General features: G+C 36.3%; 1 protein-coding gene across 3 annotated transcripts in view; it reads right to left on the reverse strand.

The window, feature by feature from the left end:
- Window positions 1–23,126, reverse strand: part of SEMA3A (semaphorin 3A) — a 453,431-nt gene that overhangs the window by 207,247 nt on the left and 223,058 nt on the right. The gene's annotated exons all lie outside the window — the stretch shown is intronic.

The raw sequence follows: 23,126 nt of genomic DNA on the forward strand, positions 1-23,126 counted from the left end.
ACAGTATATTGCTAATATCAATACTAATAGAAATGAGCAATCTAACATGGTTTCTGAGTGTATAGTGTTTCCAAATGGCAGTCAATAACTTCTTTTTTTCATTTTAAAAATTAAGAATGGTGGTTATAAAACTCTCAGAAAGAAAGCCATCACAATTGTGAAAATGCATGTATTATATGAGACAGGATACATAGGTTTAAAGCGCAGACCACAATTTGTAGTAATACAAATGAAATTTTAGTTTCTTTGTCTAGAAATGAAGTTGATCATCCCCCTCTTCCCAATGCCTGTTAAGACCAAATCAGATATCATACTTGGCATTGCCCAATACAAGCACATCCAGAAAGCCAGGGTTCCCAGGCCAACTTTCTGTGTCCACACCTGAGGGAGTCAGCCTCTGCGGTCAGAGTTTGACTGAACCTCTGGGCATCAGAATTGGAAATGAGGATGAGCCATGGCATCATGTCCCTACTGTTGAGAAAACAAAACAAAACAAACAAACAAACAAACAAAAAAAGCAGTGATTCTAAAATGCCCTCTTGGAGAAAGAAAAGACGACCCCTTAAGAATTTTGTGCAGTAGACACTACAAATGTTAGATGAGAAAGAAGAGAGGAGTGAGGCTGCTATTAATTTTATGGATTGAAAAGTTGTCCTGTAAGTACTGCATGTTAGATTTTAAATGCATCAAATCTACATTTCAAGTGTAGCAGGTTTGACCACGGAGAATAAGATATCTAAATTAAAATACAAAAAGTAGAGACAGCAGTAGTAAGAAACCATAATTTAGACTAACAAGCATGAGGTCGCCTTTGCCTAATCAGCCCTCCAACTAGGCAGCTGCAGATTGAGGGGAACAGCATTTCACCTCTTCACCAATTGCTGGTGACTCACTTGGCCAGATGTTTATTTGAGATCCTCCACCTTTCACAGTTTGCACAGCACAGAAAGAATTGTATCTTTCATGGTAAATCAAGTCTTAACATAGAAGAGGACCCATTACTAGCACTAAATCCTGAACATGGAAGTGACTTTTAATAACCTAAGTTGCAAGCTTCATACGTTAGTATTTATGTTTCAGAACAAATTATTTTCCCAGATAAGTGTCATGCTTAACTTTGGGAAGCAGAGAAGTTTAGGTCATCAGGTGAAACACCTGTATAACTATTATGGGAATATCTCCTGTTCTTATTTATATTTTAAGTCATTACATCTCATAGGTCAATAGCACTCTTTAGTATTTTAACTGTTCAAGAGTTTTCTTTCATGCTGTTTTCAGAACACTAGGGAATCTTGATTGGCTGGTAAATAAGTTAATTTTCCATCCTAATGGAATGTTTTACTCTAATAGTTTCAACAGGACATTTCCTTCTGCCTTCATTATCACTGTTAAAATACATTGGCAAAGACGTGGCAATGACTAATACCACACATCTTTGAACAAGTCTACTTGTTCAAGATGGATACTCACCAAATATCATTTAGATTCAGAAATAAATTATGAATATCTTAATTTATAAAATCAGTACATTCTCATATTTATTTTTTCCAAATTGCCAGAAGTTAAAATATAACAAAGTATAAAAATACAATCACCACAATCTGAATAGAGCTACAATTTCTATTTCTGCATAAGTATCAGTCCATGGCAAAACTTTCTAAATATATTAGCCATAAGCATTGAGATAAGTGAAGAAGATTTTAAAGAAAGAATCATGTTTTATAAACCTATGCTGAATTTTTTTTTCCTATGCTGAATTTTAAGTCTATCCATCCTGTTGGACTTCCTCAAAAATGCTGTGTTTCAAATGCATTTAGCAGCATTTTAAAATGTGAATTGAATAAATGTGGAAGGCCGCTTAGTCTCCCACTAAATTGAGTCTATCAGAAAGTGGTTCAAATGTCACTAATTATTTTATAGGAATAATCATGTTGTAGCTTTAAACAAACTTAAGCTTTAGTCTACTTTAAGACTGGAGTGCCAGGATGAAAATAAAGACCCTTCTGCTGAAATAGACTGGATTGAGTTACAGTTAACAAGATGCAGGATGTGGCACTTGAGCTATCTAACAGTGGTGGGCTGTTTGCCACCCCAACAGCCGGATCATGTTTCCTTTGCCTCATACCATTTCAGAACAATTTCATAAAAATTACATGATTGACACTATAGCTCTCTTTCCATTCTGATTTCTTAAAATGTTCATATCTCCACAATACATTTATGCTTTAGAAGTATTAGAAAAAAGAAATCAGCCAGCTATTTTACATGGTGAATTTTAAAAACTTAGTTTACTGTAGAAACTAAGATGACCTTTTATTTACTCTAAAAGTTTTCCTTGATTGCTATTGTTTGTCTATTTATGTGTGTGTGTGTATTTTCATTCAATGGGCTTTGTGATACTTTCTATAGTCAGTTCTCTCAAATGTGAAAACGAGTGACTGGATACTGTAAAAAATGGGTGAGAGATCTTTTTCTACAGATTCTTCTTTTACTATAGTAAACATAGTATTACAATAAATATTCTTATTTTACTATAGTAAACATAGTATTACAATAAATATTCCCTTCCCTGGTTGTTTGATTAGTCCCCTCTCTATAGTAAATTTGCTATAAAATTTGCAAAATAATTTATCTTAACTATAGTCATCACAACACCCTTTGTGCTACATTATGAACTAAATCTTTATATGTATGTGTTGTGTTTGGGGCATATTTATATGTATTCATTCTGTCAGTAAAGTGTACATATCATGAATATATTTGTTTCTAATACCACTTTAATTACAGGACATTTCAATGGTGAGGCTCATATGGACTGTTTCCTGTTAAGTTCCTGGTGCAATTCCTTTCACACAATGGTTCCCCCATAAATGTAAGTGAATGACTTCCTGACTATTGTCATGGAGATGCAGGATGGGGTTGGTAGCAGAGACAAAGCTGGCTGTCAAAACTGTTATTTTCAGATGAACAGCAAAAACAGGCATTGAAAGAAATCTGAAGGTCTTCAGAACTCTGCCCATTGTGTCAAAAAACAGATTCAAAGAATTACATGTATTCCTGAGCCCATGAAAATTGGTGTGAAAAACAAATCTCAGAATTAAGAAAAAAAAACTGGTATTTGCTTATTTAAAAAAAGAAAAAGAAAGAGCAAAAATTACTATGTTTTAAAAACTCTAACTGAAGAAATTACTGTGTTCTCATTTGGGATATGTAGAAAAGTATTTTGTTGGTAGGGTGATGAAATATCCTTAAATAATAGAATTTCATTAGGTATAGGTTTGACAGAAATCTCTTTCGTTTTGCCCAGTTCTCTGACCTGTAAGCTAAATATCAGGTGTTATAACATTTAAGGGGTAAATCTTCTTCCTGTATAAGTAGGTGTGGGAAAAATGTGTCACCCTTTCCCCTGGAGGTTGGTGGGGCTGTTGGTGAGGGAGGCAGGTTTCCCTTCAAATGCTCGGCATGGAAATAATGCTGCCATGAGAGAATAAGACTGTCTAAGGAACAAGGACCTTAAAACAGTGAGATTAGGGGGTTTGAATCAAGTGAACATCTTTTCTCCATAGATTATAAAACCTATAGCCTTACGTATTTTTATATGCATGCATATATTTGTACATTTATACATACATGTACACATTAAATGTAATTCAACAAACATTTATTGCTCTTCCGTTCCACTGTGCTAAGATTCTAAGAATTTAAAAACAAACAAACACATTTCCTACCACAAAGTTCTGCAATGAAATTGAAGTGGCAATGTTAACTCTAGCTTTATAGAAATATACACCAACTATCTCCTAATGCTGTTTAATTATAAACCCTAAAATATAGACAAAAAAAAATCACTCTTGTCATTTTAAAGTATTGAGCTAGGCTGACATAGTGTTCAGTTATATGTAATATTTTTCTTCTTTCTTGAATAATACAAACTTGTGTGATTTCTGGCATCTTAAAACAAGTGGAACAGTTGACTTTGACCTACTTCCTTATTCTGAAGAATTACTCTCAGATTTCACTCTTGGAAAAGGTGATAAAGGCTATTTTCAGAAATCAGACTCTTAGGATATAGAAAACTGCAGGTTTCTGATTAGTACATTGTGAATGGGTCTAAAGGTAAATACTATCACCTGAGTCTCATTACAAGAAATGGATACTGTGTATTCTCTAAAAATTCTCTAAAAATTCTCTAAAAATAATGTTCAACATCTAAATAGTAAGTTGTTTTACAAGTGATGGGCTAGTGACCTACATACATTGATTAAACTTTAAATATTGAGAAAATTATTTTCTTTGTTACTAATATTTGCACTTTAAATTTGTTTTTCTTCGGAGTGTTTCATTTCATGTTTCCTGGAAACAAAATGTCACTTTCAGACCTCCATTTTATTACATATACTTGGAAAAAAATTTGTAACAAAATTGTAAAGCAGAAGTGGATGTTCTGTACAATTCATTGGTTCTATTAATTTCAGGGATGAGCCTTTCATGTTTCTCAGTGGTCCAAGAAAGAATGACAACAATAAAAAGATTCCAATATTTAACCTTTCCATGTAGTGGGGTGTGTATGTTGGAAGCATGGGGTGGCTACAGGCTCATATTTGATCCAAATACTTGGGATATATTTCATGTATATAATACATGTATTATATTTCTAAATAATAAGTGAGGAGGCAGGCAGTACAACTGATGGGAGAAACCCAGCATGAGTCCTATTTCCAGCATGGGTACTAACCAGTTATGTGTTACTAGGGGTATCAATATCCTTCTCTATAAGTGAGTTAGCTGGACTAGATATACTTCACCTTTGGTTCCTTCCACTGCCTAAAATACCATATTCTAAAGTGTATTTCCAAACCATAGTGTGACATTTATCACTTAAGATATTAACAATATTTAATTATTTTACTTAGAAGTAAGAATTTAATGATTCATATTGCTCCACTTAAAACTGTAATTTCATTTGGGGATTAGAATATAAAAACTATTATTTATTACTTTGTTAAAATATTTATAATAGCCCCATTGTCAAGATATTAATTTATTAAATAAAACTTATCTATAATATATATATACCTTTTATTCTTGTCTCTAAAGTAGAAATTTGGGATGAAGCTCAAGTCCATGGTTCTGATGTTAAATGTAGTTTGGCATGATGCCGAAAACTTTGGTTCAAGGTGTTTCTAGAGAGTGTTTCTTATTCCTACCATTTTGGGAAGAAAAGTCAAATTTCTTCCTCAGAAAGGTTTAATAGAGACCAAAATACACATGTTCAATTTACCTTCCTCTCATTTTGATTAAATTGAGATATGCATTTGATATAAAGGGGCAGCCACACTATTGATGATAATTTTTATTTAACTTATTACAATGGATCTTTATCAATCATTTCCAGGCACTGAACTGGTTGCTATGGGAAAGACAAAAATTGTGATTTCTGCCCCTGAAGAGGTTCCATTCTAGTAAAGGAAAGTGATGTGAAAAGAAAATCAGGCTAATTGTTCCTATAGCACAAAGGATAGGTATTTAGCCCAACTAGGATTTTACAGAGGCTTTCTGTGGGAGACGGTGCCTGAGCTGGGTCTTAAATGATGAGTGAGAGCAGGTGAAGAAAGATGAGGAGGTCCTGCCAAGGCTCCGGCCAGAGTACAAAGTCACATAACAGGAGAGAGCATGTGTGAGTGCAGGAAATGGGAGCAATTTTGCCAGTAACAGGGTGTGAATTGCAAGGAGGAGGGGGAGGAGAAATCAGCAGGGGGCAAATCAAAAAGGGTCTATACAGTCATGCTAGCGATTCTAATATAGGTGATGACAAGACACAAAAGGACTTTAAAGAGGAGAAAGCCACAGACAGATTTGCTTTTTACATAAATGAGCCTGGTTGCAGTATGAGGAGATCATTACCAGCAGCAAGCAGGAGGGTAGAAAGGCCAGGTAGGTTTCTACTGTAACTGTCTAAACCGGGGCGACAAGCCACCCAGTCATGGTAGTGGATTATGGATAGGAGAGAGAAGTCAATCAGGTAAATAGAAAGGAGGCATGCTAGTCCTGGGGGAAGTTTCAATAAAGAAAAGAATGGAGAAGTGGGATTTCACGTTTCCTATGCTGTTCTTACAATATTATAAATAATACAATTATTTATAGCGGTTGCCATGACCATGGGACAGATGGATAGAGCCATTAACTGATTCAAGTAAGACAAGAGGAGCAGATATGCCTGAGGAAAGACAAAGGGGTTCAATTGTGAACTTTTAAAAAAAGATCTTATTTATTTATTCATGAGACACAGACAGAGAGAGGCAGAGACGCGGGGCAGAGGGAGAAGCAGGCTCCCTGCGGGGAGCCCGACATGGGACTCAATCCTGGGACTCTGGGATCACACCCTGAGCCGAAGACTGATGCTCAACTGCTAAGCCACCCAGATGTCCCTGAACTTGTTGGTTTTAAGAAGATTGTTTTGTGTACACATACGCAGCTTGGTAGGTTAGTGTACAGCTCAAATACCAGACACCAAGATGGGGATACATGGAAGTCAGGATCAAGGTAGAGAGAAAAAATAGGGCTAAAGGACAGAACTTGAATGGCAGGTGGGAACAGGCAAAAGAGGAGAACCCCAAATAGGGAAATGAGACATATAAATAACCAGGGAAGGACATTCAGGTAAAAACTTTTAAGAAGGTCAGCTAAATGTGGGAGAGGGATGTGGAACGTGGGTAATGGAAGTCCTATTTGAAGTGAGAGGATGAAAATCAGCCCTATCCTGTGCAAGAAGAGAGTTGGTGGTAGGAACGGAATCTGAATTGCAGTGAGTTTTGGGAAGACCAACTATAAGAGAAGCAATTAGCTAGTCATTAGCTGATATTGGATAACTAGCTCTCTCCCTTTCTCAAATATGAAATATTTAGAAATATTTACCTTTCTGGAATTTTGAATTCACAACAAATACTGAAATATCTACTCTGAAAAGGGAAACTACTGAGAACACACAATTTTCCTTTACCATACCCACTTTGAGGAAATTAAATCTCCTTTCTTCCAAATGATTTCATTTATTTCTGCATTCTTCTCCCAAGTGTAAAGACAGGTTTCAAGAGTAAGTTTTTCATAGAAACTGACTCACTGATCCATACTGTAATATTATGCCTTTAACTTTTATTGTAGGCTGCTGATAAAACAAATGATCTCACAAACTATATTCTTCCAATGTCTGCAAAGCCACTATTCATTATACTAGTCAACATCTCAAATAATAATACACATGATAAATTCCTCCCAGTATTTAGTGCCAAAAGAAGTTTTTCTCCAATAAATAACCGATATCCTCTTTTTCATCATTTGATAGAAACACATTTCCTTTTAGCCTTTGCTGTTGAGAAGTTTAAAATGACAATTAATGCTCACATGAAGGAACCTGCTTTCTCTAGTTTCTAGTTTCTGGAGAGAACCTTCACTTTTCTTTTTTGCGTATTCTCATTCTGTACTGTTGTAAGTATGCAGGTATGTCCATGTGTATGACTGTTTGACAGAATCCCCTTTAAGTGCTATTAAAATAAGAAGGGCAATTAACAATTATATTTGTAATAAAGTATTTGGTCAGCATTTTATTCATTCTTTTGGAAGGTCCCTTTTCCCTCCCATACAAACTCATGCATGTATTATTTGAAGAAAAATATAATTTTGAGATGGCATTATTTTAAAGACATGTTTTCTATGAGTTTTTCCTTTTATAAGTTATTTTCCTTTTCCCTCATACATTTAATTCTGAGGAAAGAGACATAATAGAATTTAATTCTGGTTTAAAAAGCATTGCTAATTTATTATGCTTATCTTTATGGTTTTGTTATGTAATCCTGAAGTCTGATGCAATGAATACAAATATCAGGAGTGGTATTCTTACGGCACATTTAGGTGTACTGACAACCACTTGAGATTGTAACCTAATTGAACTGATTTTATGGCATTGTCTTCTAATAGTATAATAGCTTACTTACACAAAAGTAAGCTATTGTGAGTGCTGCCCTTATGCCTCCTTTTCCCTAAACAGGATTTCCTAAGAACTGTGTTAAGGGTGGCAGGTGCAGATAAAGGAATACAAATTATACCAAAAGCATGGAAAGTTTACAGTTTGAGTATTGGCATGAGAATATAGAGGGGTGTTTGCTACAACAACTAGCAAAAACCTGCTTTTTTTACAAAAATAAATCCCAAGATACTCTAGTGATCAAATCCTTTCCCATCCTTCATGACTCATCTCAAATGTCATCCTGTTTTTGAACCCTCCCCTAAAACTCTGCACAGTTGTCTATGCCCATTTCTGGATTCCTGACACTCTCTGCTCTTAGTGACTATAATGGAATGTCAAAATATATTATAATGATTTGTGTAAGGATCACTTTCCTTCCTTTTTTCACAGGGAAAAATTACACCTTCTTTGCCTTGTAAACTAAGCAGTAAGCATACACTAGGTACTCAACAAAGGCTTTTTTTGAAAGCTGAAATGTATGGATAAAGGATGGAAGGAGGCAGACATTTTTAGTGAAAACTGCAGAATAACGGGGAGAATGAGGAATCACTTTGGATTTTAAATATTTCACCTATTCACGGTAATTGAAGAATTGGGGGTAACATTTTTACGGATGGCATGAGGTGGCAAGAGTAAGGGCTCCAGGCAGAACCTGAGAAGTTGGGAAATGAACCAGAGTCCCGTGAAGCCAACATGAAGCCCTCACGTGCTCTGGAGCCCTGGTGTAAAATCACATCTACCACATTGCATGACGCCCAGGACCCAACCAGATTGCACAGAAACGTGCAAATCACTAGGAGCTAGGACACTTGTGTGGTCACCTGGAAGAGAGACCCGTGGCCAACTCGTGGCAGTGCACGGCATTTATTTCTCTCCCAGACTCATCTTTTGAAAAGAAGAGGTGGTCCCAACACATGGAAACCATGGCAGTGGTTGCCTTGGGCGATGCCCTCGACCTGATGCCCTTCAACACTGCAGTGTGTAGCCGCTGGCTCTTTTTTGGCTCCAAGGATTCTGTTTGAAAGGAATGTGATGGTCATGAAATTATGAACAATGCATGTTTTGTGACACTTAAGTTTCCTACTGTACTTTAATAATAAATAGTCTGATTCCACTGTAAAGCATGCATCAATTTTCGATTTCCCACAGTAAGCCAGACGCCAAACTAGACAGACTCGCCTATGATATCTTTAATACTCCACCAGACAAAAGTTTTTCCCATTTCACTGATGATAAAACTGAGCCCTGGGCAAATTAAATAATTTGACATTGACAAAAAGCTCATGTTGCCCTTTATGTAGTTGCAATTCATTTGGACTTAGGTTGGTATATCGAGTCTCATACCACAATAGTGATATCAGATATAGCAAGGACTTTTAAAAGAATTCAGTTACATTGCAAAAGTGGACAAATGTGCTACCAGCACTGACATTTTTCCAAACACATTTATTAAAATGATAGAATCTTGCATTCACAAACTGGAATGATAATGAGAGAACTCCAACCTTATGCGCATAAGAGAATTGCTGAATTTTATAAAATACAGCTTCTCATCTTCTAAGAGTTCCTCTACCCTCTGCATTCTTAAAAGCCAATAATCAAAAGCCACGAGTTGCTCTTGCCGGTGCCTGGCATGCTCTCCCCCCCAGAGTTCAATGTTTTTTTTTTTTCTCTCAGCTTCCTCAGGGATCTACTCCCAGGTTACATTCTCAGGGAGGCTGCATTTGCCCTGAGCACCCAGTTTAAAACTGTAGCCCTTGTTCCTGTCCCCTAACTCTGGTCTCTTTTAACTTAGAGCCCTAATTTCCATCTGACAAATTATGTATTTTCCCTGTATGGATTCTGTTTCTCTTCCACCTTTAGAAAGTATTCTCCATGACCAATCTGTTTTCTTCTATATCCCCAGCACCTGAGATGGTACCGGCATGGTAGGTGTAACTAAATATTTACTGAACGAATGTTTTCTTTTAATTAAAAAAAAATTTTTTTTGAGAGAAAGAGCATGAATGAGCATGAGCAGAGGTGGGAGGGGGGAGGCAGAGGGAGAGGGAGAGGGAGAGAGAGAATCCTAGGTAGGCTCCCCACCCAGAACAGAGCCTGACTTGGGGCTCCATCTCATGACCCTGAGATCATGACCTGAGCTGAAATCAAGAGTCCCAAACTTAAATGACTGAGTCACTCAGGCTCTCCCTCAATGAATGAATGAACACATCCAGAAGTACAACTGTGGCAAACTAAAGGATTTATTTTTCATTTGTTCTGAAACAAGTATGTTTTTTATACCATATAGGAAGCTCGCAATCTTTTACAACAGGGCTAAGAAAAGACTGTGGTGTCAGTTAAAGGATATTATCATTATTACCTTGAACTTGTAGATGAACTACCAAACATTCACTGAACAAACTGGGATGGTGATCCTTTTCATCCCTTACTTAAAAGAGATTCTCTTGGCACTAAGAAACACAATACCTTTCAGACTTTCTTCTAAGATAGAAGAGCAATTGGAAAAGTAGCTGTTTGTATGAAGATATTAAGAATCTATGATAAATATATTTTTAAACTAATTTTTCCAAACAATCTTAAATCATACTGACTTTTTTGGTCAGATTAGAACAGCACAACAGGAGACTAAATTCAAGTTAAGCCATCGAGAATAAAAAAGAAATTGTGTAACAGTCATTGCCTCTGAGTCATGTTAGGCAGAATGACAAATGGATGATAATATACATAATGACACGGCAGTCTTTGGCTTTGTACAGAGGTCCATAAATATTTTGCACATGCTTGGAATACATGGATGTCCAGTTGATAGGCTCTCCAAGAAAATTCTAAAATTAGACACCAGATCTAAATTGGTAACAGGAATTTAATAAAAAGGGATGTTCTCACTGGCTTTTAGGTCATCACACAAGTGGTCTTCATTGTGTTTTATTTAGCATTGTCTTGCCAGCCGTGTTTAGAAAAATAGAGTACAAAGAAATGAACATTAAGGCAGTGATTCTCTTTCCCCCCATATTGCAATCAATTTGAATAGCAGTGGATATGAGACTCATGTTAATTGTGCCAAAACAGCAGCAGCATGAATGCTAAATTATTCACCATGTTCACAAACTGTCAAACGGGGCAAATAGCCAACTATTCAAAATAATTGCAAAAAGATTGGCACAGCTGTAATGTGTTTTCTGTGTGTATTCCATATTCTCCTGAAACCAATATTCAATTCAATGAAACGAAAGCCTCTATTTGATAGACAAGAATTCAGATTTCATTCATGAGTATTTCAAGCAAAAATTAATTAACTCATTTGTACTATAATTTCCTTCTTTCTAATAATCTAAAAATACCAAAATATTTCCAGATTAGGAGAAATCAGCAATAAAAATGTATGCACTCTCAAATGTATGTTGTTGATGCGTTGAGATGTGCTTTATCTCCTATCATTAAAAGGGAACAAAGTTATTATTTCTAAATTACAGGCCTGTCTATTTTTATGGTAATGAACATACTCGTAAAAATTCAAGTGTGTAAAAAATTCAGCTCCCATTCTAAATTTTATGTTATAATGTTGTTTGCTAGCTGTACCATGTGCTATGGTATTTAAATGGGTTACATTTTAAAAAGAAGAGGGAGAGAGGGAGGAGCAGATAAGAAGAGAGGCAGAGACAGGAAGGGTGGAGGGAATAAGGAAGAAGTCAAGCAACTCTAGACTTAAAATCTCTTTTTAAAAATATCTTCCCCTGGGAGCTTAGATCTGTCCTTTATCCTTTTAGGCACTCATTCCTCTTGCAAGGAAGAAGAGAGATACGAATACATTCACACGAATTTTACAATTTTGAATGGAACTTCTAACTTTAATATCTACTGATAGTCAGTTACTACTATAGAAATGACTTCAAATGACTTCAATGACTTCAATATTTCCCATGCATATGCGCTACACAAATAGCCTAAAATTAAAAATACTAAAAATATTTTTAAAGTTATTTTTATAAAGGACTTTCAAGATTTGCTGAGAATTTTATAGAAAACCCTGTAGTGGTTAATAATAAAGGAATATTTAAATGATGATGAATATGTATTTAATGATGAAAAATGAAGAAAATATGATTTTTATGTAGTAAATTTTCTTTTTTTTTTATGTAGTAAATTTTCTTGATGGAAAGATCTCAAAAAGAAATTTAATCTTAGAGAAGTGTGAATGATGAAAAATATGAAGCCTTTTTATAAGCTTATATGATACAATTTTGGTTTTATCCCTAAAACAGGAAAATGTTGTTTATAGGCAAATTTATGCTAATCCCAAATCTGAAGTACTTATATATTTTTCATTGAAGTTATGCCACCATCTATGCATGTTTTTTTTTGTTGTTAAGAATACTTGTGCCATGCTATAATAATAGTTGTGCATTTTAGAAGAGCAATAGGTCTGATTTTTGCTTTTATCTGAGAGTATTAATATATTGTGATAAAGGTAATTCACCATTAAAATAAGGTCAGATAGTTGGTAGGAAGTTGGTAGGAAGAAAACATTTTTCTTATACAATGTTAATTAAGTGACTTTTATATTTATATTAAAAAGTCTAGGTGTCAGTTTATATGTAATTTAATATAATTTTTATTTGGAAAAACTTTTTCTTAAATGTTGGGTTTTATTGGGGCACCTGGGTGGTTCAGTGGTTGAGCTTCTGCCTTTGGCCCAGGGCGTGATCTCAGGGTCCTGGTATCGAGTCCCACATCAGGCTCCCCACAGGGAGGAGCTCCCTTTGCCTGAGTCTCAGCCTCTCTGTCTGTGTCTCTCATGAATAAATAAATAAAATCTTTAAAAAACATGTTGGGTTTTATTACAGACTTTTAGATAAACTATATTTCAGGATACCTTTATGGAAAAGTATTTTCAAAAAGTTAACTGAGGTACAGTTTCTAATCATGTGCTGCCTCTCCCTATGGTAAGATTGTAATTTTCCTACTCCAGTGAAATTCGGCTTAGTCATTTGATTTGTTTGGGCCAATGCAAAATGAGCAATCCTGCTGCAGCATTTGATTAGAAGTTATGAGAACCATTCTCTAGTTTCATCACGACTCCCTCAACCATGTCTCAGATGAGGCTGTTCCTTCGATTTATAATCCAAGTGAAGAAGACGCAGAACAGAGATCGAGGCAGGTCACAAAAAGGTATAGAATGAACAAGATAATAAGCCTTTTGAGATATCAGGTTTTTTATTACAGCATTTTTAAAAAGACTTTTATTTATTTATTCATGAGAGACACAGAGAGAGGCAGAGACACAGGCAGAGGGAGAAGCAGACTCCTTGCAGGGAGCCCCATGTGGGACTCGATCCCGGGACTTTGGGGTCATGACCTGAGCCAGAGGCAGACGCTCAACCACGGAACCACCCAGGCGTCCCTACAGAATCATTATTAAGCCTAAAATGACTAATATACTGATATTGGCCCATCTTAGCCTACATGAGGATTGTTTTATAGTTCTTAAATAAAGCTTATTTTTAAAATTTCTCCGTTCAAAATCCCCATGGCTTGGAACACTTATGGCATAATTCCTAGATGTGCATTTGAAGAAATGAGAAGAAAAATTAAAGATGTTTTATCATAAAAAAAGAGTTGTGTCCTAACAACTAAGTTGTATCATTCTAAAGAGCTAAATGAAGACAATTAGAATTCTTAGACCAGGCAAAATCCATATGTCGACATATGATCAAGCCTTCTGCATTCAGATAGGTTAAGGATCATTGGCAAAGTAGACACTAGTTCTCTTGTTTTCACATACAAAATGATGTATACCAGAGATAAAATAGTCCAGGAAAAATTGCTTGACTTTAAGGAGAGAGTCATTCAATATTTTATAAATTTGAGACAATACTTTTTAACCTCCAGATATTTTTAGAAGTATCAACTTGAGTACTGGAAACTCCAAAACTGTTAATTATTTTGTGGTCTTCATGAAGTCATTGAATTCGAGTTTACACTGTTTAGCTGGCCATCATTAAATAATGGAAATGCATTTCTTAATTTAATGTAATTTCTTAGAAAAGAAATAAGGCAAAAAGAAAAATAACTGAGGCATTGGTGATATTTAGATTTTTTTATATTTAGAGATTTAAACAGTATATAGTAATATAATTGTGATATTTGGTATGATCTTACTTTCCTATGACTTATTCCTTTAATTTTTCATAACTTAGAGGAATCGACTGTAAGTAGTAAAGTAAAAGTATATTTTAGTGTTAAGTTTCCTGTCAGATCACTCTGTGCTCACTTATCTTCAATTATGTTTATGTGATTAAGGATTCCAACACAAAATTAATGATGCATGCGAAATAAGTTTTTTGAGTAGGGCTTACTTACCAAGGAACTATTTATAAAAATGTTGGTTTGGAGGACACAGATAGTACTCAATGCTTCACTCAAAAGACTCTGAATGTATATAATTCTTTTCCTTTGGGTTCTAATAATGGATCCACATTACTAGCAGAAGACATACACCAGTGAGGGTGATATCTGATTACCATTATCTTCAGTGAAAAGTAAAAGAACTTTTGGCAAAGATGTTAAAATAATTTTTTTGTTGCCTCTAAGAATTCTATATTCTCATCTACCTCCCTAATAAAATGAATTAATTATGCAGAGCCTGACAAGGAATAGGAAGTAAAGACGTCTGACAGAAGGTCCCTAAAACTAGTCCTTGGATTAGTATGAGGAGCATGAACTTTTCTGAATAAATGTTGAAATGTATAGAGATGCTATGAAAATTCTAAGCAGGACAACCATAGTTCCCCAAACAGAACTTGTGGAACTAGCCATAGCACTTCCTCTGAAAGCTTGGCTTTATCATATATACCAATACCATTAAGCTCTGCTATGATGATATGATTCTCTAGAGTATTATTTACAATCTAGTCATTCCTGTCAAAATACAAGATAACAAGGTTTATATTTTTTTAAAAAAACTAAGTGAACATTGATTATGATATTTAGGTTCCACTCTCTTCAGTGATAATACAATCAAACAAAAATTAAACTGAGGTGTATAAAGGGAGTTTGATTTCAAGTTTCATACCTGAGACACTAACCATAGCTTCTAAACTATGAATATCACATTGTATTTCCATCTTCTTGTATTTACAGATAAAGTAGAAGGGCATACGTCACCAATAACAAATACTTATGTGCAAACCAGGCCACCAAGACCTTTCTTCTACAGAGCAAAATGAAATATGGAGTACTGGACACATAAGAATAGATCCAAGCAGGATAATCCGTCAGTTGAATATAATGAGCAGATAAAGATAGGCTAGCAGAAAAAAACCCCAAAACAATTAAAATCTCATATTGCCTTTAGCAACTTGGCACAACTGAGAGGCTTGCAAATGACAGTTGCTGACAAAGGAACCTACAAGGAATTAGTTTTATTTTTGTTTCAAAACTTACTATTAGCTGTGAGCATAGGATAGAGTTTTCCCAAGAATATATGTACAAATTTCACACAGTCATCAGTTATATTTCAAAATGCATTGTATTTAGTTTCAGTACAGAAAGGTTTATTGGTTCTAAATTAATATTTTTTGGCTTTATTCATTTGTCCATTAAATCATTCTTTAGGCACATAATACCTACCATGTGTGACACCTGCACTAGGGCAATGGCTCTCACAATTGGATGTGCATTGGTATGATGGGTGAAGCTTGTTCAACATACAAATATATAGAAATCACTCTGAACTTTCTGATTCAGGGCCCAAAAGTAGGAGGCATAGTCATCTGTTTTTTCAATAAGTTTCTCAGATGGCTCTTATGCTGCAGATGCACATTATATTAGTTGAAAATGGTTCTGTATAGCACATCTTCTTTCCTAACGGAATCTTGACACATCATGCAACAAATATTTTCTTGCAGGTGTAGACCGAGAAGAGATTTGTATGTTCATCAAAAGGTTGAGACCTGAAGACAGGGGAGAGGGGAAGGAATCCTACAGAAACTGCAACGTTCACAGCAAGCTTCACTAAATGCTTTTGGAAATGGGATAGGAAGAAAAACCATTAGAGTATTAAAACTGGTTTGTTACTTTTCTATGTTTAGGGATGTGTGCATCTATGTGAGTATACGTGCCCAATGTGGTCTGTTGGTCTGTAAACCGTCCTTGGCAATTAATACAGAGGTTAACCCTGACAGAGCTCAAATCTTACTAATAATGTTTCCAAATATCAGGATCCTTCCATATTTTAGAGGAAAGTAAGCTTATTTGATGGGATTACAGAAAACTGCATCACCCACACATACAATTTAAGTTTCTTAGGTTTCCAAATTCAACTCAACATCCAGTGTGTTTCTATTTGCCAGTAGAAAGGGGATTTTAAAAAGCACATGACACAGGCTCTGAAGGGGAATACTTTATATCTATGTGAAAAGCTAAGGCTTCAACATATGAAACCAATATGGGGAATAAAGATAATAAAATTAACATGACATCTAGAGAATTTCAGATATTATGAACTTTAGGAAAGATAAGATGATATCATAGTTTAGAATTAAAATAGAAATCTTATCTTAACTGAACCCAGTTGCAGGGTTCACCAGTAAAAAAACCTGAGACTTGTGTTACACGCTTCTATTGAAATACATAGACAGGTATCTATAAGGTTAATTACAGAATGAAATCTTGCCAAAAATGAGAACCAATATGTGAATAAAAGTACACGGCCAACAAATATCTCAAAAGGCTTCTATAGAAATATGTAAAACTTTAAAAGAGGAATAATAGTTTACCATAACTACATTTTTCAAATGTTAAGCATAAACAAAATGGATTATAATTCTCTCTTGCATTTCCTCCCATCTTTAACTCATTCATTTGAAGGGAATATTTACTTTATGTTCTTCATGTTCTATTCAACATTAATTTAAAGGTGACTAATTTATACTGAAGGATAGAAAACATAAAAGCGACCTATATGATAGGTGATTCTCCTAAATAATTGTTCATGTTTTTTTTTCTAGCTGACGACTTAAGTCAAAAGATATGAGATCTACAAACAAAGATTGCTACTTTTATAGAAATCATAGAAAAATCAAGAAAATATTTCAAATATTGCCATACTAATTGTGTTTTCTGTATGACACAAAGGAATTTTAGGTGCTTTTTACAACCCCTCAAATTCTCCAGATTTAATTATTTATAAGAAATTGTATGGTAAATATACCAAAGAGTAAAAGGTCACTTAATCTTTTGCTCTATTTAGGTTTAACAAAACAAACAACACCATGATGAATGAGCATTGACACAAAGCTAAAACATTCCCATGAAAATATATGTTATGAACTATATACAATCCATTAAACAAGACAGAGGCCATTCCAGTCTAGTTTTTTCTTAGCCTGTTTGAGGAGAGAGAGAGAGAGAGAGAGAGAGAGAGAGAGATTTAGGACACCTTCAGCACTCTTTCAAGTACCACTAATGAAATAAATAATATTTGTTGTCACATCACTCACTGGGAGGTGGATGTGACTTCATGCTTATTCATTTGTCACTCTCCAATTGAATGATGCCTCCCTTAGTACACAGACCTTTTCCCAACAGCTGGTAACTACTCAAGTAGAAGTTAATTGAGTCATTGGTTTCCCCTTGAATCTGTGAATGTTCGGGGATTGCGAGCCATCAATATACTGCATGTAATAAAGTAATAGTCCAATTCCTATTATGAAAATAAGTTGAGCCTACTTTATATTCTACTCAGGTATATAGACTGGAAATCTAAGTCAGTAGAAGGAAGAAAATTGGGGAAGAGAAGAATCAGGAAGTACAAAATGAGAACAGAATTCTTGTAGGACAAATAGGAACTATTTTAAAATAGTATTTATTGTGCTTGAAATATCCTAATTTATTTGTTTGATTTATAGTCAGTCAGAAACCTCTATAGTGCCATTCTCATAGTTTCAGATTGAAGTATAATTCTAGAAAAGCATCTAGAAGAGATAGCGTGCATACTGCGAAGAGAGGCGAGCCTCGATCCGGAGGTCCTCGCTCCGCACAACAGGGACAGCACGTAATTAAACATCTCAGCCTCTTTCACCCTTAGTGCTTGGTCTCGAAATGCCACAGGCCTTTCTTCTGGGAAACGAGGATAACACATCCAGAGTTGAGGGAAGAAGTTAAAAATCCTTAAACAAACTTCTCTATCTGGAGATGCAAGCTCATGCCCTTTGAGCCCGGAGGACCGCAAGGCGGCAGGTTCTGAAGGTCTGTTGCTCTCAGCAGGGGATGTGCCTTTTACAACGAGCAGAGCCTGAACGCAAAGAGGTGCCGGGGCTCCCCGTAGGGGAAGTGAAGCCTCGTGTGCAGCGCAGGGAGGAGTTTCAGCGACTCCGCTCCCGCCACGGACTCGCGCCCTTGCCCGCACCCACCGGACGCTCCGCCGAAGCAGACATCGAGGGCCGCTCGGGCTCCCGGGCCCGGGACAGGGACACGGACGCGGACACGGGCGCTGCACACCCGAGGAGCCCGAGGGCCAGGACGCAGCACGCAGCGGAGCCGAGGTGGTGCCGCAGGAGGGCGCGGGAGGAAGAGAAGTCGCTGTCTTCTTCACAAGCAGCCCCTTGAAGATTAATGAGCTAATTTCTGAGAAGCACTTAGACAGTCTGGGATGCCAAGTTTAAACGTTATTATTTATTAGTTGGCTGGGTGGTAAATTTCCCCTGAGAGCATGACCGGACGCCCTATAGAAACGTATACCTGTACTCGATTTCAGTATACATACTGTAAGGAGGTAGACTTTCATCGTGCAGGAGCATTTAGAAAGACAGTGAGTCACCTGGAAGGGAGTCTAAGGATGAAATGATATCTCTCCAAATATGTCAGAGTGTTCAGTATGCAAGGGGTGCCGAATCAGAAGTTCACCGTTAAATGAGACATTCTGTTGTCTCTATCCCTGGGGAGCAGGATTCAGGACAGGGAACATAAATTCTGAATGATGCTGTTGGGAACAGGAAAGGTGTCAGAAATCACACATTTTGCCATGGACTTCCCTATAAGAAAGTCTTTAAAGAAAACGTCTTTAAATGTACAAGCCGAGCCCATAAAGCTTTACAAAAAAACACGGGCTAAGAGAACCCAGACTTGCAAATGTTCCATAGAATTTTTGAAGCGCTTCAAAAATTTGTCTGCAATAAAGTTACAAGCCATATCTTACAAGAGTCAGTGTTCATGCAGTAAAAGTCTCCTCTATAACTTTTTCAGTGTAGCTTGTTGCCGACTACAGTAAGCCAGATTTTTTGAATTATTATTATTATTTAAGATAAGTGTGATTTTTAAAGTGCCACCCCAGAGTTGGGCAAAGATTTATAGCCAATATCATGGTGGTAATATCATGTTCCAACTAAAGAGTAAAGAGCCAAACATTTAAAATCATTCTGCATAGTATTTCAGAACTATGCTCTATAATAAACATCTGATCCCCACTCCCTGAAAACCAATAGTTTAAGCTAAAAGGAAGCAACATGATTTTGGCACAAGGTTCTTAAAAATATCTAGTACAAATTATCATTCTCTTCCTAATAACTATGGCATTTGGGAAATGAAGATTTATAGTCAGTTATTAATGCTGGTAATTATAGAGATGCCATTAAAAATCCTCTTTGCATTAAATATGCCTCCCAGATTCAACTCTTATTATTTGTTTAATGCTTGAGTTTTATTCTTTGCAGGACAGAAAGGCAATAGAAATGAGAGCAGCTCTCCTGTACAAGGTTAATTTGTGAATGATAAATGAGTGCTTTAAAATGAACTGCATAGGTTACAATTTAGACAGGTTTTGGCAGAAAACCAGTTTTCTCTGTTCAGTTGATTATATATATATATATATATATTTTTTTTAAAGAAGTTTCAACAGAACAGAAAAATATACAAGTGGTTACTGTACGATGTCTTTCTCAAGAGAGATGAAAATGTTCATTAGAATATTTTCAGTCTCAAGGCAGGCAACATATGTGATCCTAACTTGGATACAACAAACATTTCTTAGCATCTTCTTTCCTGAAACAACAGCAAAACTAAAAAATATATGTATATTTAAATAAATGTGTCTTGTGTGCCCGCTGAAAAAACAAAATGCGTTTAAATGAAACAGTTGACTGGGAAAATCATTCTATCAAATTATTTGATTGAACTCTGGTAAATCAAAGCCCTTTATTATTAGATTAATCTTACTCTTGAAAACAGGACTCCTGTAGTTATAAATGTTTTTCCAATAACTCTGCGTAGGCATCCTCATATGCACTCTATTTAAAAGTATTAGTCCTGGGGATCCCTGGGTGGCGCAGCGGTTTGGCGCCTGCCTTTGGCCCAGGGCGCATTCTGGAGACCGGGGATCGAGTCCCACGTCGGGCTCCCGGTGCATGGAGCCTGCTTCTCCCTCTGCCTGTGTCTCTGCCTCTCTCTCTGTGTGTGACTATCATTAAAAAAAAAAAATTTAAAACTATTAGTCCTGATGCCTAGGGGAGTGGATTATTTCTTTCCTGACTAGGACCACCTGTGTGATACGAATTGCATGGAGTCAAAAAACCCTGCTCAGGCAAAGTAATTCCACTACCATACTGTAGAAACTGGCCCTTCTGCCCAGCTTGAAATTCAAGTCACTGAGTAACTTCCTCTTTCTTAGCTACTGGGTGCTAGCAGGTGATGTGTTTGCGGGGGGGTGGGGGTGGGGGGTCGGGGGTGGAGCGGGCAGTAGGCGAAAGCTTACATGAGATTGGTAAGAAAAGTGAACAGATAATGAGACAGAGAAAGACTCAAAATGTAAAAATGCACCTGTGATGCTTTGATTAGCTCTCCTCTACCTGTATGGAAAGCAAGATACAACCGGCATTGGTGGGAGGCAGAAATATGGCAGCACAGCTGTGCTCTAAAATAGGGTGATGAAGAGGCCAGAGTATAAGGCGCCAGCCAGAGCTGCTTAAGCCTGAGTCGTGTGCACTGGGAACTGTGGTGCAGAGTGAATATCTCACTAGAGAGAAAATAGAAATGATTTTAACCAATGTGAGCCAAAATCTGGGGACGTTCAAAAGGCTGCAAGGATAGCCCATTGACCTGATATCCTTTAATTATTTATTTAGCACCTATTAGAATTAGTAAGAAACTTTCTTTTAATAAAATGCTATATCATTGTTCATGTTAAGAATAAACTATATATGTGCTAGACATCTTCTGTTTGCCCCTCTGGATCCTCCAGCTCATCTTCTTGTTTTTGTGCCTTGGGAGTTTAATAGTATAGGTATAAACTCAACCCATTGGCTTTTGTATCTTTCAGCTCTTATTTGGCAGTTGCCAGCGGAGATTACCAACCTGAGAATGAGTGAAGAAAGGGATAGAGAGGAAGGTCCCGTGTTTGTTTCCCTTCCCTTCTCCTTCAAGGACTTCATGAGCTGGCTGCATGCTTACTCTTTTTTTCCCTGTTCTGTAAACACTTCCTCCTTCCCCCTCCCTCCCTCTCTCCATCAGTCCTTTGGTTGGTAATAGCATCTTCTCTTAAAGGCCTAGAACACAGTGCTACCCTTTGTGATTTCCCCACATCCTGTCCACACCTTTGTAAATTGTCCCTTTATTAAACTTTTCTCAAATTACCTATTTTGAGTGTGCCAGCTGTTTCTTCCAGGACTCTGACTCTTAATATATAGTACATGAGTTGTATGTAACTTACTTTTGTACTTACTTGGGATTATCTTTCACATCACTTTTCTTGGGGTTGTTTTTATCCAGAAGCACAGGGACTCATACTAAAAAGTAGCTGGTCAGATATGGAGATCATTACAAAGTTGCTTTAAAATTCCGTATTAAATTGGGCATAAAAAAAAAGCTTTATGTTTCTTTCAAAATTTCCTTTTGAACAATAGCATTTTTACTCCATAATAGAGCCAAAAAATTCAGATACTTCTTGGCTCTGGACAACCGTAAAGCATTTTTTTTTAAAGTTTCATATCATTAAAATCACAAACAGAACTCATCAAAGTGCTCCCTAGGAGTAGTTTTCCTTTTGTATATAGAGTTAGTGAAATAGCAGTTGCTAGAATCTCATAAACTTACTATTTTTTTCTTCCAGTTTTCCTTATCAATCCAATTTAATCTTAGGTTGCTGAGTAAGTACTATGTCAATCAGCAGAATTTGATTTCTCAGATGGATTCTCTTTAAAATCTTTCTTGCTTTCTGCTGACTATTACAATGGAAACTTGTGGCCTCTTTTAATTTTTTTAATATTTTCAAGACCTATATTTCTAGGATTATATCAATGATAGTACTTCATTAAAGGTTTCCTATAGCATTGAGACAAACTAATAAAGTTTTACCTTGAGTTTTTCAATATGCAACTCTTGGTCTCTGAGTCTCTAAAGTGTACCCACAAAATGAACTCACATCAATTCCTTTCTCTGTGATACCTCCTCTTTTTCACCTTTCTTTGGTTCTTTTCTTTTCCGTCAACAAACATGCTCAATTTCCTGACCTTATGAAAAGAAAAGGAAAGGCAGTAATGAACAACTTCCTCATTCTCCACATTCCCCTCTTGCTATGAATCAATCTCCATTTCTCCTTACGGCCAACTTTCTCAGAAGAGGAGTCAACTGGGACTATCTCCAATCCTACCCTCACTCATTACTCAGTTCTCTACAGGGGACAGAAAGCCTTACTAGCTTACTTAGGTAGGACATTAAGATCTCCTAATTATCCAATTATTATCTTATTTCAAATCTCTGGCATTTGACATCCTTTTTAAAGAAATATATAAAGTATAGTTAACATACGATGTTATGTTAGTTTCAGGCGTACAACATAGTGATTCCACACATCTGTACATTATTCATTGCTCACCATGGTAAGTGTGGTCACCATCTGTCACCATACAATGTTATTACAATATTATTGACTATATTCCCTATGCTGCACTTTTCATCTCTGTGACTTATTTATTTTATAGCTGGATATTTGTACCTCTTACTCCGCTTTACCTCTTTCACCCAGCCACCTACCCCCTCCCCAACAGTTTGTTCTCTGTATTTAAGAGTTAATTTTGTTTTATTTTAGTTTTTTAGATTCTGCATATAA

This window comes from Canis lupus, chromosome 18, assembly GCF_003254725.2.
Source record: "Canis lupus dingo isolate Sandy chromosome 18, ASM325472v2, whole genome shotgun sequence".
Taxonomy (NCBI): domain Eukaryota; kingdom Metazoa; phylum Chordata; class Mammalia; order Carnivora; family Canidae; genus Canis; species Canis lupus.